This window comes from Anas platyrhynchos, chromosome 1, assembly GCF_047663525.1.
Source record: "Anas platyrhynchos isolate ZD024472 breed Pekin duck chromosome 1, IASCAAS_PekinDuck_T2T, whole genome shotgun sequence".
Lineage (NCBI taxonomy): Eukaryota > Metazoa > Chordata > Aves > Anseriformes > Anatidae > Anas > Anas platyrhynchos.
This window is the reverse complement of record NC_092587.1, coordinates 36,530,853-36,545,994: the sequence shown is the minus strand read 5'-3', so window position 1 is coordinate 36,545,994 and position 15,142 is coordinate 36,530,853.

Here is a 15,142-nt window from a genome sequence, read left to right as displayed (position 1 = left end):
CTTGTTCCTTGATGCAGCCAGCCTAAATTTCCTCAAAATATCTAGGAGGAAAATACCTATCTTTGTCAGCACGTCACAGCGACATCAGCTTGTGCTGCATCATAGTGCTAAGTAGAGCGTGTTTGACAAACAATTGCATTTTCTCTTGATCAGACACTAGAGAGATGAACTCAATTCAAGGGCCTATGGATATTAAGTGGGAGTAGTATTCCTGGGGAATATTAATCAGTGAGTTACTTTTCCCATGAGCATGCTGACATCAGGTACATTTCTGAGAGTTTTCCTGCATGGTTCTATGATCTTTCGTATAAGCTCTTGGAAACTAATTATTACAAGGATGCTAGGCTTTCCTTTAAAAAGCAGTCAGTTTCCAGTCTCAAGTTTGCAAGAAAATAGGTACTCAGTATGTTCTGTTAAGCCCTTACCCGCATTTCTGTAGGCATTTATTTTCTTCTCAAAGGCATGTTAGATTGGTTTTTAAAAGCAAATTAAAGAACATTTTTCTTTTCTCTTTTCTTTTCTTTTCTTTTCTTTTCTTTTCTTTTCTTTTCTTTTCTTTTCTTTTCTTTTCTTTTCTTTTCTTTTCTTTTCTTTTCTTTTCTTTTCTTTTCTTTTCTTTTCTTTTCTTTTTTCTCTTCTCTTCTCTTCTCTTCTCTTCTCTTCTCTTCTCTTCTCTTCTCTTCTCTTCTCTTCTCTTCTCTTCTCTTCTCTTCTCTTCTCTTCTCTTCTCCTCTCTTCTCCTCTCTTCTCCTCTCTTCTCCTTTTATTTGTTTTCACTGGCTGAGGGGGGAAAAACAACCTTAATACAAAAAGTTTCTGGATAGAATGGCTGCTGTTTTTTATAATTAAAAGTATGTGTACAAAGAGTTTTGCTTAAATACATTACATTTATCCACCAGACTCCATGTCATGCATACAGGTTTTGTATCTCTCATGAGAGAAATCCAAAACTGTTATATAATTCTCCAGGAGCAGATAAAACCTCCTTTAAACATGTTTTGTTGTGGATAATACTTTGCAGTGCTGCTTCTAAAACAGTATATAACTTGGTGGCTTATTAAAAAAAAAAAAAAAAAAGACTATATTATCCCAATGTGTTCCATTAATGAAAAAGCTAAAGAAAAACAGGAGAAAACAACAACAACAATAACAGCAACAAACAGAAAATCAAACACCAGCTTTCCTGTGAAATTCCCCAAATGTCCCAGTGCAATCTGTAGTGAAAGTTTGGGTAATAATAATGGCTGTGTGCTTTTTCTTCAGGATCTTGCCACAATGAATGATTTGAAGAAGAAATCATTTATGAATTGTAGAAGTTTGTGTTTTTGCAAGACAATCCAGGACTGTTAATTTATCTTTGTAACCTACAGAGCTATGTTCAGCTATTACTTCTACATTTCTGGTGAGCCAAAACACAAAGACCTAGTTAAAAATTTCAAAATTAAAGAGGACTCAGAAGAGAAAAATTCTCTGTCTTTTGCATGTTTAATACAGGAGGATCACAGAATCACAGGATGGCTGAGGTTGGAAGGGATCTCCGGAGATCATCTAGTCCAACCCCCTTCTCAAGCAGGGACACCTAGAACATGTTGCCCAGGATCACGTCCAGGTGGGTTTTGAATGTCTCCAGAGAAGGAGACTCTACAACCTCTCTGGGCAACCTGTGCCAATGCTCTGTCAGCCTCTCCCTTACATTCAACTGGAACTTCCTGTGCTTCAGTTTGTGTCCATTGCTTCTCATCCTATTTCCAGGCACAACCCAAAAGAGCATGGCCCCATCATCTTGACACCCCCCCTTAAGATATTTATGTACATTGATAATAGTAAATATATCTTAAACACTGTTATATACTTGCTTATTTTTGCTTGTTGAGGTTATTTGTCTGATAACAGTGAGGAATTGGCACATTTTGGCTCATACCAACAAACATCGTTCCAGAGGTTGCCCAGGCCCTGACTGTGTTCTCTCCCTTCTCAGTTTACCTTCAGGGCCAATGTACAGAACCCAGTTGCTTTCTTTTCTGGTTCAGGTACAGAACCCAGCTGCTTTCTTTTCTGGTTCAGAGGTAGCCACTAAAGTTTCCCAAGAAAATCAATTTACGTATGTACAGTTCTATTTTCCAGCTGTTTGCCACTGAAGGCCACTGCTCACATTAGCCATATAAAGCCTTTTTTGATATTCAGACCTGGAAAATATTTGTAGCCACTTTCCTCCTGTTTAATTTTTAACTAGAACTTTTCTTGGATGAGGACTAAATAAAAATGAGTAAGGACTTTCACGGTCTGAGGTTTGAGCCAGCTTCCACGGGGTCCTTTGAGAGCCTTTCCAATTATTTCCCTTCAGCTGGACTCCTGAGTTTAGTTATTAATCTTTCTTCTTAAGTAAATCACTGTTGTGCACTAACTCTTTTTTGTTACTGCTCCTCCAATTTTTGTATACTTTCCTGGTAATGAATTTCATGCAATATTATTCAAGTGGTCTTACAAGCATAATGAGCAGATGGAAATGCTAGGATTATGGCTAAAAATTGCTTAAATGCAAGTGTTCATCTTCTTTTGTAGCAACAAAATTAATGAATTGAGAGATTAACTTCTCACTAATTTGCCTTCTACTCTTTTTCATCAAACAGCCATTCCCAACAGGTATTCCTGTTGGAAAAGTGAGGGTACCAAGGAGGATTTACAGAGAAGAAGGAATGGGGCAGGAACAGAGGAGAGACACAAAGAGTCTGGCATTACAGGAAAGAGCTTCACAAACTTCACAGTCCTCTCATTCATCCCACAACTGCTTTCAGTTTGGGGTAGATAATAACAGACTGTAACCCCTGCCTTTTGGTTTTGTGCAAGGCACACTGGTACAAAGAGTTTGTGAATAAAAGAAAAGATGAGCGAAGTGGTAAGATCTTGTTGACTGATGCTGGGAATATTGGTCAGGAGGATTTAAAATCCACTGGGGTTTAATGAAAATACACACTTCTCTCTGTGAACAGATCCCATCCTAAAAACAAAACAAACAAATAAAAACAAACCACCTGGAGAATGGAAGCAGTTCTGACAAGAAGGATATAGCAACTCTGAACTTAATAAAAAGTTAAAATGCTCATATAACACTGTGCTGGGTCATGCTTCTAATACGGATCAGAAGATACACCTGGAAAATGAATGTATAACAACAGCCAGATTGCTCAACCCCATTTTTATTTTATTTTATTTTTAGCATAAGGGAGAGAAAAATAAAGAATAAAGCTCCCTTTGGGGTCCTCACACAGAGTGAAAACTAAGTTTTCCAGACCGAAATGCCAGAGACATTATGAACTGGCAGAAATACGCTATGTGTTTTGGGATTGATATAGTGCTGCAGCTAATATCCTTTTCCTTTGGAAATGTGTTAGGTCTTTAGTGATCACTGCAGGCCAGGACTTTGTCATATCTGAGAAACAACATTATAAGATGATTTTTCAAAATGTAAAAGATTTTTCACTCTTGACTGAATATAATGAATTCTTCCTGGCCCTGACAGACCAGAATCTGTTTTCTTTACTGCCATGTTTGTTCCCTTCTTGTAGACACACAGTGATCTGAACAGGTAGTGAGTCGTGAGCTCTGTTTTTTGTACCTCTCTTTCCTACCTTTTGGTTGCTGTAGCTTTTGCAACGAACTTCTTATTTCTTCTGAAGCATAAAATTTGACATGACATATGGCAAATAGACTTCAATAAAATAGAAGGCTGTCTACTGTGGACTTCTAATATATGCAGCTTAGCCAAGATTTCTCTCATAAATGATGGAAGTTTTGCGCTGGTGGCTGTGGTCTGTAGTCTCCTTCCAGCACGGCGCTCCAGGGTAGCCCCAACAACATGCAGAGCTGGAGGGATGAGGGCCAAAACAGACAAACCTGAGGGCTTACTTAACTGTAAGATGAAGGATTATAGGAGATGACAAATTATGGAAGGATGGGGGAAGAAGTGAGCATTAAAAGGAAAAAAAGAGGTCCTTTCTTTCTAAGGATGCAGAAAGAAAATGTTAAAAATAAGTATTAAACAAAACAAAGGAAGGTGGACTTTCCATTGCAGTTTTTCAAGGGAAAAAAAGCAACACTTGGAATCTCCAGTCTTAATAAGCAACACTCTCATTTAGAAACCAGCTCCCAGACAGAGTTTTGATTAGCAATTATGAGCAAGTCTCCTTTCACCTACAGTTTTCCAGGGAGTAAGACAAAACGCTGAATGAATCCACAGGTAAATCCAAATGAACCTGGATTATGAATCATGATTTCTTTTGTTATGTTACTACTGCCCCAAAGGGCAATGATACACATATTCCATTGGGTGATACCTTTATATATAAAATTATTTGTTTAATAATACAATGGTTCCAGGAAAACTTGTTGTAAGATGTAAAACATAAAAATATATTTATTGACTTGACACGATGTGGCAAAGGTTTTGTAACAAATGAAGGAATAATTTTACTCTTTCTTTTCCTTTGTGTATGAGTCTACTCAGGTAACAGCTATTCAGAGAATAATACACTTTTTATATTAATGTAATAGGTTTTAAATTTTAAAACTATTCTCACATATTTACTTTTAATTTTAAAGAGCTGTTCCTGTGAGACACAGTTGCATGACAAAATACTCTTATTTAGGTTCTAACAAAGAACAGAGTTTGCTATATGTTAGCTTGTTTTGTTCAGAGGTGAAAATGCCTGCTGGAGAGCCCCTGTGCTCTCCAACAAAATATCACAAGGCACATCACTTGCTCAAACTGTTTTTTTTCCTATGAAGGTATAGTAAGCATACTCTTTCAGAGCCCAGATAGGATTTCACCACTGTTAGTTGTACACACCTTTGTATTTGTCATTTGTTGAATCTGATATTAATTTAATGAGAGACAATAAGCATGCCAACTTATCAGGTCATTCTTCCACAGTGCATTTCACAGGAGAACTCAAATTTCATGTGTGTCTTTTGAACTGTGTCAACATATTCTGGTGCTACTAAGTTTGAAAGCAGAAGCTGTTTATGAAAAAGGACGGACTGTTCAGTGGCTTTAAGATAACCTTAATGAGATTTGAGATGTTTACCCTTCAACATAACACTGGTCAGGAACAGAATAGGTGTTTTTTCTTCTTTCCTCATAATCGTGATTCCTTTCCTAATTATTTCCATTAGGACCTAAGTGCATTGATATATGGCTTGTATCACTATTCTACATCTTGATGAAGCACACATTTGACCAGTTGCCATGGGAGTAAATTTGGAAAAATATTGGAACAGAGAATTTAGACTGTGGTCAGATGGACCAGATGTTCCCAGAGCCCAATTGTTTCTCCTGCTCTGCCAGTCTCCACCCAGCTGAATCCAGAGCACTCATCTGCTCCTGTGCAAAGTCAGTCAGCTCAGTTCAGCAAACTTCATTAAGCTAAATTGCCTGGTTTTGCAATGACACAGATGAAGTGCAGTCATGCTAAACGTGATGAGGAGAGCAGACAGAACAGTTTGGAGGCGATACCTTTCTAAATTCTTTCGCTTTAAACAGAATGCCTGATCAGGGCCTACACACAAGGCATTTTGCCTGTCATCCTGAGTTGTCATATGGACTAGGGGAGAAATCCAGATTCATTTGAAACAGCTCTGAGTACATCAGTTTAAACATAGTTCTTGAATATGCCATATTTCTAACTTCTGTTATGCAAGCATTATTTTCTTCATTTTGACATCATATATCTGAACTATCTCTAGAAAATGAAATACCATCTCAAGGTAAATCACACAGTTTCTTATTAATGCTTCTTTATCAGAGCATCAAAATCAGTGCTAAGCAATCTAGCAAGTGGAGGAAATGGCAAGTCATTATTAAATTTATGAGAAGCTGGTTCATAAATCCTATATAATCACTTTTTCTGAGCTGACTTGGGAAAATCCTTTAAAGCTGCCTCATTCTATTTGGCATCTACAGTAGCTCAGTGTGATAGAAAAGATTTACCTTTCCCCAGACAACTTCCCAGAGCCCTTGCTTTTCAGCTGACAGTGAGGAAAGAGCTCACAGCTGTGTGTTTCAAATTAGATTACAAAAATTTGAAGGCACCTGAATTTAAGAAGAGATTAGGCACATAAAACCAAAATTACAACTCAAAACTCTTCTGTAATTCCCTCATTCTGGAAGCAGCTAAACTCTCTGGGTACCTAACTTATTTACTTCAAAGCTTCCTGTGTCTCTACACATGAATCTCCTTTATCACCCCTCCTAGATGCCTAGAGAGCTAGTAAAATTAAAGATTCATAGGTGTAAAGGAAAATGAGCAAGACCAAAGCCTGCTGTGGCTGGTTGGTCCAGGGAAGTGAGGTCTTGAGGTCTCAGTCTTGTGCCAAGGTCTCCGTGGACACCTTCTCCAACAGCTATTTAATGCCAGACCAGGTCCTGAAGCCTCTCTCCTGAGCCGTGAGCTCCAAGCTGATGTGTGTGCCCAGCTCCCAAGAGGGGCAGGGGTTTGGGCCACCCATGGCTCTTGAAGTGCCTTGTTGGGGACTCCTCACTGGCCGCCTCCTCGGGACATTTTTGGTGACTGTCCCTTATGCTTCTTTCTTAGCTGGAGTAAGGAATGGCCCTACAATATTAGGGACTTCTGCAGCAACACAAGGGAAGCAGGTATTAGTGCTCTTACCCAGTGCTCACCTGGGCACAGGACGAACTTCTCTAACAAAAACCATAGCTATTCTCTAGGAGCCTTAGGTTAGCCAGCAGACCTATCAGACTGGGCATGCCATGTCCATATATTTTACTTTGATGACTAATGGCAAGCCATCAAAAAGCCTGATGAGGATTAAAAATTTATATAAAATAAAGAACAGTGTAAACAACAGAAGCCTAAATGTGCTGGAATGATTGTCCTAACTAAATCAGCATTAGCTCTCCATTAGTGTATTCTGAGAATCATGATATCACGTACTCGTCCTTATTGCTAACAGTGACACGTTCCTTCTTGCCTTCCTTTCCCATATCTGTGTTATTCTTTTACTTTGATTTCATACCTGACTTTACAGATCCCTACATGTCACTACGTTTATATATAGGGTTTTTCCTTCCTCCTTGATTTAAAATAGCAATTGTAAGAGCACAGCAGTTCCAAGGGTTGTTCTTTTTTTCAAGCGATCAGGATTACTTGTTTATATTAATAAACGAGAGACAGTTTTCTTCAAATGGTTTCCTCAGTCTTCTGTTGTCTCAGTTACAATTTCTCATAGCATTTTCAGGGGTTGTGAAGAAGAACAAAGTTCACAATTGCTTGAATATCTGTAAGCATAGCAGTTCTTAGACCAGATCTCTGCTTGAAACATGTCTACCTAAACCCTCTGTTTACTGCAATGCAATTTTTATTTTAGGGTTCTTGTTATATAGTTTATGATCCTCTGCTATTAGAAAGAAGGTTTGTTTTGTTGTTGTCTTCCAACAGAAGAATGTTTCTCTGGATTTTTTTTTTTATTTTCATTGACATAATCAAGTAATGAATAACAAAGGATACCTGAGGAAAACAAAAACAAAAAACTACCAAATAAGAAATTCTAAAAATAACAGACAGAAAAAGATTTAAGAATAAATTATCAAAAACTAGCCTGAAGTATTTTTTATTGTAGTTGTTTATTTGTTTGTTTTCCCTTGGTTAATGGAAGAAAATTCCATTAAAAAAAATCTTGTATTTTTTCTTATTTCACTTTCCTACTTTTTTTTTTTTCTTTTTCTCCTTTTGGAGTTTATCAATTTTATTTTTCATCTTTTTTTCCTTTCCTTTTCAGGAATTGTACAACCTTCAAAACAGCTGGCATGATACAACACCAGCAATGTGCAAGTATAGATTATTAGGACCTTATGTAACTTTCGTGCTGAGTTCAGTGATCTGAATGCTCATGCTGTGAATGCAAATGCCATGTTCAATTTTATTTTCTGCTTCCCTAATGCAAGTATGAAAATTGCCATTTTCTGCAAACCCAAAAAGATCTGGCAAGGCCAAACTGCTTCTGGGCTCAACAGTCGCGGCGTCGTTTCAGCTTCCATTAAACAAATGGCAAGCGACTTAAAAAATTAAACACAAAGTTAATATTTCATAGTGACTTTGCGAAGTGGGCTTGGGCTGTCTCTTCCACCAAGCTGCACAGAAAGTGACCTCTCGTGGCAGGAGGAGATGCTCCGTGTCCCAGGGGTCCTCCTGCAGCTGTGCAGGGTCTCCTCATTCCTGGTTGAGGACAACCCTGCCTCAAGTGCCGCTTGCTTTGCCGGGGAGCAGCTTCCCCTCCATCAGCACCCTGTCTTGTCACATGCCACATTTGAGTCCCACACATGGATGAGTGTGCAGGAACCAGGATGCAGAGGTGGTGGTGGCCTCCTCGCTCACGGCGAGGGGGTGTTGCACCCACTTCTGGTCCTGTCAAAACAGTTGTTCCATTTTTTTGATTCCATTTCCATTACAAAAATAATGGTTCCCACAGTCCTCGCATGCCTCCTCTTCATTTCTTGCCACTTTTAGGGGTTGTTAACTGTTTGATGCCCTGATCCCCGCTGGAATGAGCCCTGTGGTACTGTGGGGTTGTCTGAAAGGCAGTGGGGTGCTTGTGGATTGCAGGTCCATGGGGCCTGGCAGCAGCATTGTGCTTTGCCTAGCAGAGCAAGTGTGGCACTGGGGAAGACAATTAATTGCAAATGCAGAATAGGAGCTGCACCTGTATGGTCAGTCCAGCAAATGGAGGACGTGTGTGTTTGAAGAGACCTGGAAGCAAAGAGCTTGCATGTTCAGGAAAGCAGAGGGGAGCCCAGTGAGGAATGAGGTGCTGCTGCTCGGCACTTGGTCCCTCCTGCAGTGCAGAGGACACTGAATGAGCCAAGGCATCTCTGCTTTGTAAAGCTAAATAGCCATAGCAAAGTGGTCTCTGTGCCTTAAGTCCCATTTTATCTTTCCTGTGGACTGCACGAGCTCCATAACAAAATAAATAGCCCAGCAAAGGTCTTCTGGAAGGCTAAGTGTTAACAGCGTTTTGAGGACATTCCCATTTTCTCTGTGCAATTTCATACGTACGCAGGCTTGTGCTGGAACTGCTCACCTAAAAACAGCTTACTGCTAAAATATTCTACATAATACGGGATAAAATTTTATAAAACATAGCTCATAAAATGCTGCAGAATGCCTTGCATGATACATGGCTGTGAAGCACATCTCATAAAACACTCTGAAACCTGTATCTCAGAGCAGAGGATAGATCAAACTCTGCAGCAAATGAACTTGGATGACACCTGGCTCTCACAGTGACGGGTTTATTATTGGAATCTGCTGTGCTGGTAAAGAGGAGAGGAGAGAGGGGAAGGCAGGGGGAAGGGAAATGTGGATTGTCATCTTGTGTGATGAGCTGGCCCCAGCCAGGGAATATTTATACACACACAGGAGCAGTGTGTTACTAGAAACGATTCCCAGCACAATCACCGTTTCAGGCAAGGATAAAAACAATAGAAATACTTCTCAACTGTGCAAAGTGTCTACTGGCTCCCTGGAATGAGGTAAATGCTATGTCTGCCTTCCAGTCTCATAGGAATACATACATGCATCTGTCTTGTTCTGTGCCTTCTAATTCACAAGAAGGAAACTGGTTCAGGCTCCTTCCTTGGGGCTGTCAGGGTGGATGGATGACAAACCACCATGTTCGTGGAGGGTTTCTGCTGGGGGAAAGATTCTGTTGTACAGGCAAGATCTACTCCTCACAGAATAAATAGGTCCTGGTATCTGCCTGACCTCTACTGCCCTCACTGCTGCACACAGACATATTCAGCCCAGTGTAGATATCCCAGCTCAGAATCCTGTCTTTGGCAGTAATCTTACCATGAATGTACATTCACAGAAATCTGTTGCGTAGTCCTGAAGGTGTTATCAACTCCACAGTATTCCTGCAGCATTGCTAGTGGCTCGCAGGTGATCCCCCACCCTTGGCCACTGTCTTGGCAGAAATTTCAGGGGGCTTCCATTTGTTCCATCCCCCACTTTTACCACACACGCTCTTTTTGCCATTCTCATCCCCCTCTATCATACTACCTGCACTCAGAAGCAGGGCCCAAGACCCCTGGCAGCTCCAGGCACCCTGACAGTTCACTGTGTCCCTCCAAATCCTTCGCTTTTTACACAGAAATGTTCTTGTGCCCCTGGGTCAGCACTGGGAGGCACTGGCAATGAGCACCAGAACTTTCTCACAGGGTCCCACATGGCCTTTGGCATGCTCATCTTCCATGACAGCTCTGGTGGCTTTGTGGCAGGCTGGATACTACCTATTTATGAGTCTTTATTACTGCAGCTGCTATAGGCACTTCGAGGTAATGACAGGATATTAATCCACAATACAATACCGTGGTATTGGTGGCGAAGGAAAGGTAATTTATAAATAGCTGCATGAAAGATTGTTTTGAAATTCAGATGTGCACCACAGGCAACACAAAGATAAAATAACTAAACTTCTCAAAGTCTTCTTTAAATACAATAGCTACTATCTTAGGGGGAAAAAAAGGCAGAAATGAACTTTCTTACAGAGCTTTTCTACCTGTGTAATGTAGCTATTGAAATGCTCTAGTCAACTATTATCTGACTCCACAGGTAATATGGTAGCTTGAGGGTTCAATATTTCATTCTAAATGAAGATATGGAGACTTTGCTGGATTCCTGATCCTGCTGATGCTCTTGGTGCAGATCAAGGACTCCCAGCAGCTCCCCGAGAAGATAAGCTGCTTGAGATGCTCCGTGACTAGCACACAAGAAACATGGACTGCAAGAAGTGCCCATGAGCACTGGTCGAGGAATACATCCAGAGTGTGATGGTGGACAGTGAGGTGGGAAGGTGGGAGCAATTTCAGGCTCAGGAGCATGCACAAGCCAGGCCCCTAGCCATGCATGGAGAGTGTGCAAGTCACAGCCTCCCTCAGACCCACCTGCTTCATTTTATTCTGCAGGTCACCTACTCCAGTGGAAGGCAGGGTGCGATATTTCCGATTGATGCTTGGGTACTGGGACTGCAAATGAATGATTTCTCAGTCTTTTGCCACACTGCTACAGTATTTCTCAAGGTTTTGTTTAGGTTTCTTTCCTTTGTTGGTCCAGTTCTTCATCTAAGCTGATTTTTTTTTCTTATTTATTTATTTATTTATTTATTCCCACCCCTTAAGGCTGACTGTATTCAATTCCAGTGCTTGATGGAAGGTCCCTACTTTGAATAGGTTAGGGAGATAATTTGCATTGTTTCTAGCATCTTTCCTAAATTTTTGCCTAATACTGTCCAGACTCTAACTGAATTATATTTCTTAGTACAAATCTGCAGCTGTAGCACACAGCTGTCTGTTTTTAAATCTTCTCCCCTTCCTGGCATGATGTCCTTCTGGCGAAGAGCTGCCTTATCCCTTATTCTGTGAGATGGTTTGCATTTCTTCTTTCCTATCTACCTGACTCCTGTTTATTTCTTGCATCAAGTTGCCACATAAATTTTGGTAGTATTTATTTGGGCTTTATAAAAAGCATTTCCTCCTCTTCTAATGAAACTTTCCTTTTAACACTCAGCTGTTAAGAGAACTTACCAAAGCCTGGTTTCAGGAACAGGTAGAAGAAGAGCATGCTTGGACAAAGCATCACGCAGAACATCCCCCTTGTCCTCATAGGTGCATCCTGCATGCTTTTCACAGCTCAGCTGCATTATCTGGATAGAGCTGCTGTAAGTGAACAAATCCAGGAGCAGCTATTGAACTGGACACAATGGGAATCTTAAGAAAAATCTTTCTTGGTCTTAATTCCCCATGTGCAAAGCAGGGGCAGTGCACAAGCTAACACCTGCACAGCATCGCAGCACAGCAGAACAGGGGGCATGCACTGGGACAGGATGTGAATTTGTGCCTAAAAAGTAGCCCTCAGCAGGGATTTCCTTAGCTATCCCCAGAACTGCAGATACATGCAGCTTGGGCTGAAGCCATGCGTGGAGAAAGGTAGGTGGTCCTGACACCAGGGCTGGCTTGTGATTTCTTTTGGTGAAATAAGTGGTGAGACTTTAGAGTGTAACTTCAAAACACCATTTCATGATTAAGTTGACTGAGAAATATTTTTTTTTTTGTGTTGAAAAACAAGTTCAGCAAATGTACTGCAAAGCTGCTGTGCGTTCATGCGCCTACTCAATAGCTGTCAGAGGGGATTTTTTAGGATATCCTCAAGCTTGCAAAGATACGTATTTGGCAACTATGGCTGAGCAAAAAAGGAGCAAGTAACAGAAAGTTACAAGATCCATTGCTGTAATGGCTGTTTTTGTTGTTGTTGTTTTTCTGTTTTCCAAGATGAAGCAATTAATGTCTTCTCATCTTGCTAGTGCTATCTTGATGATAAATGATCTATAACATTTTACTTTGTATGATATAATTTTCTTAAACCCCCATTGTGCTATAAGACAGACATTCATGCACACACAGACCTAAGAAAAAAAGATCAAAGTTGCCATTGATTGAATCTAAGCTGGATTTCTCAGCTTGAAAGACAGTCCTCAAAGCATTGCACTGTTTAATTGCATGGTTTAGGCATATCCAGCATTGCCAGCTCATCCTCTGAATCTATATCTATGCTGTCAAGAGGAATTAAATGTCATACAATTAATTTGAAGCTCCTGAGTTCTGAAGTTTTATTATTTTTTTTTTATTATTTATCGAGACACATTTTATTTATTTCATTTTTTCCATTTGAGTCACTTGGACATCACATAATTTCTAGTCTCAGGCTTTGTTGATGGTTCTTTTTTTTCTTTTCTTTTCTTTTTTTTTTCATTTCTCTCTTGCTCTAGAACATCATCTTCTGTAACTTTGTCCTAGGCAAACCCTCCGGGGCTCCATTGTCACTTCTGGCACTCTGAGAGGCAGAGTGATTGACTTTCCCGACAGCTTTGTAAAACACAACCCTTGCACATGCAGGGTTAAAAGGTTCTCTGGTAATTTCTTCCTGCACCCTGCTAATCTGACAAAAGAGATCTTTGGCACGTGGGACTTTTGGTCGATTTTGCTATATTTCATTTGTGGTTGGCAGGACATATTGTAATTTTTAAATGGCTTTCTGAGGCCTCAAAAGCTAATGCTGATCTGTAGGTTGCTTGGCCTTTTATAGTGCTGAACCCATTTTTGGCTCCTGACTCAGAGGATCAATGTAACCAGAATGGGCGTCAGGGAACAAAAACAATGCTTTCTAATTTTTTTTATTTTTTTTTTTTACATATAATAAATTTTGTTGGTAGGGGAATGGTATGAATATAATACATGTAGATATCTGTGTGACACATAACCTAGCATAACATTTTGACTAAGCAGGCGAAGACATGCCAACATCATGCATTAAATGGACTAACCACTGGTGGATCTCAGGATGGAGACTGGGAAGCTTTGGTACACAGGCCTAAGGAACTCAGTGAGTTCTTTGGTCTTAAAAGTGTAGGTGATAAAAATGGACACTTGCCTAAAAGTTACACATTAGGTCAATGCAGCTAATGGTTTTTAAGTAAAGGATTTAAGTAAAGGATTTAGGGAAATCCTAAATCTTGCACTATGGAGAAGACAGACTAGGTAACACAGTGGTCTCATCTGGCCTTCAGATCTATTCATCTCATTCCTACCCTGCTTGGAGAGCCTGGCTGACAGTCAGCCTCGCTGAAATCAGCACAAGCCTTGTGTTAATTTCAGCGGGTCACAGACCGATTTCCAACATCTGGCTTATGTTCCTTAGTTTTGACCTTTCTGAGGCACTGTGCCTTGAGAGCCTTTGTCCTCAGCATCACACACAATGGCATCCTGGCCAACAGTTATTATTGCCAATATGCTCACTTTGCTTTTACAGATAGTGAAAGCTTCATCAGGATAAGATCATTTTAGCTCAATGCTTCTACTGATGCATTTCTGTGACTTTGCTGTTTCTCTTTATGGGTATAAAAATTAAGCATAACTATAGAAATTGAGGAAAAGAAGTGCGTGTGTGCACTGACTGTCACTGCATCTGAATGACCACTAAAACATGGACTACAAGCCCACACCTAGATGTCCTCCTTCCCCCAGGGGAGAGGGGATGGAAAAGTAGAGCCTAATAATCCATTTGGCCATTCTGACACTTCTGTCACAAGCCAGCCATAGGTGAGATGTCAAGCTGTCACAGTTCTGTGACATTGGCACACACTTAAGACTGGTCTGAAATATTAAGGACGTGAGAAGTCTTGCTGAAGTCAGAGATTACATATCTAAAACTGGCCATGTGGTTTCTCGAGCCTTCGTGGCCTGAAGGTGCCTTTGTGCTGTGCCTGTTGTTTGAATGTGTGTTGGCCACACATGAACCTCCTGGCAGCTCCTTCAGCATCTCAAAGGCTTTCTGCATCAGACAGCAGGGGTTTCCCCTGTAGTATCCTTGTTGTAGCTCCCACAGTTGCAGCCCCACCAGTGGGAGCCCAGAAGCAGGGCATGAAGAGTTTGATTGCTGTGACGTGGATGGGGACCCGATCTGGACAGGTTTCTGCGACACCTTGTAAAAGCAACTGAAGCCTGGCCACGGCAGCGCTTGCTCCATTTTAAGCACAAATGCAGTTTCCACATTGCTAAAGCAGATCTAAAGCTTTCCACGGCAGAAAAGGCCTGAAGCGCTGGGCTTCCTCACCCGTCTTTCCCATTACTCGTCATGAGGAAACACTTTGCTGTAGGCATCTATTTGTGGCTGTAGTCCTCCCACGGCAACAGAAAAAAAAACCTGCCACAACCCAATTTTAGTCACTTTGTACACACCAGAGTCATCCAACAATTTATTCTATTTCCTAATCAGTTTAGCTTCCTTTCTGAGAGGTAAGTCCTTCCCCCGCTCCCTAAAACCCCCAAGCTTGTGTCGACTGACTCATATTTCATTGTGACTAAATTGATGCTTTATAGAAACTTTTCCTCAAAATATGTGAGAACAGGATACAGTGTGTGGGAGCACAGACCACCTTGTAAGACACCCAAATTAAATAAAAGTGCCAATTCACATCTAATGAGTGCATGCGATGCTGGAAGCTTTGCAATTACTTCTTCCCAAACTGGAAGAGGTTATGCAAGCTTAAAACAATCAGTTTATGCAGAATACCT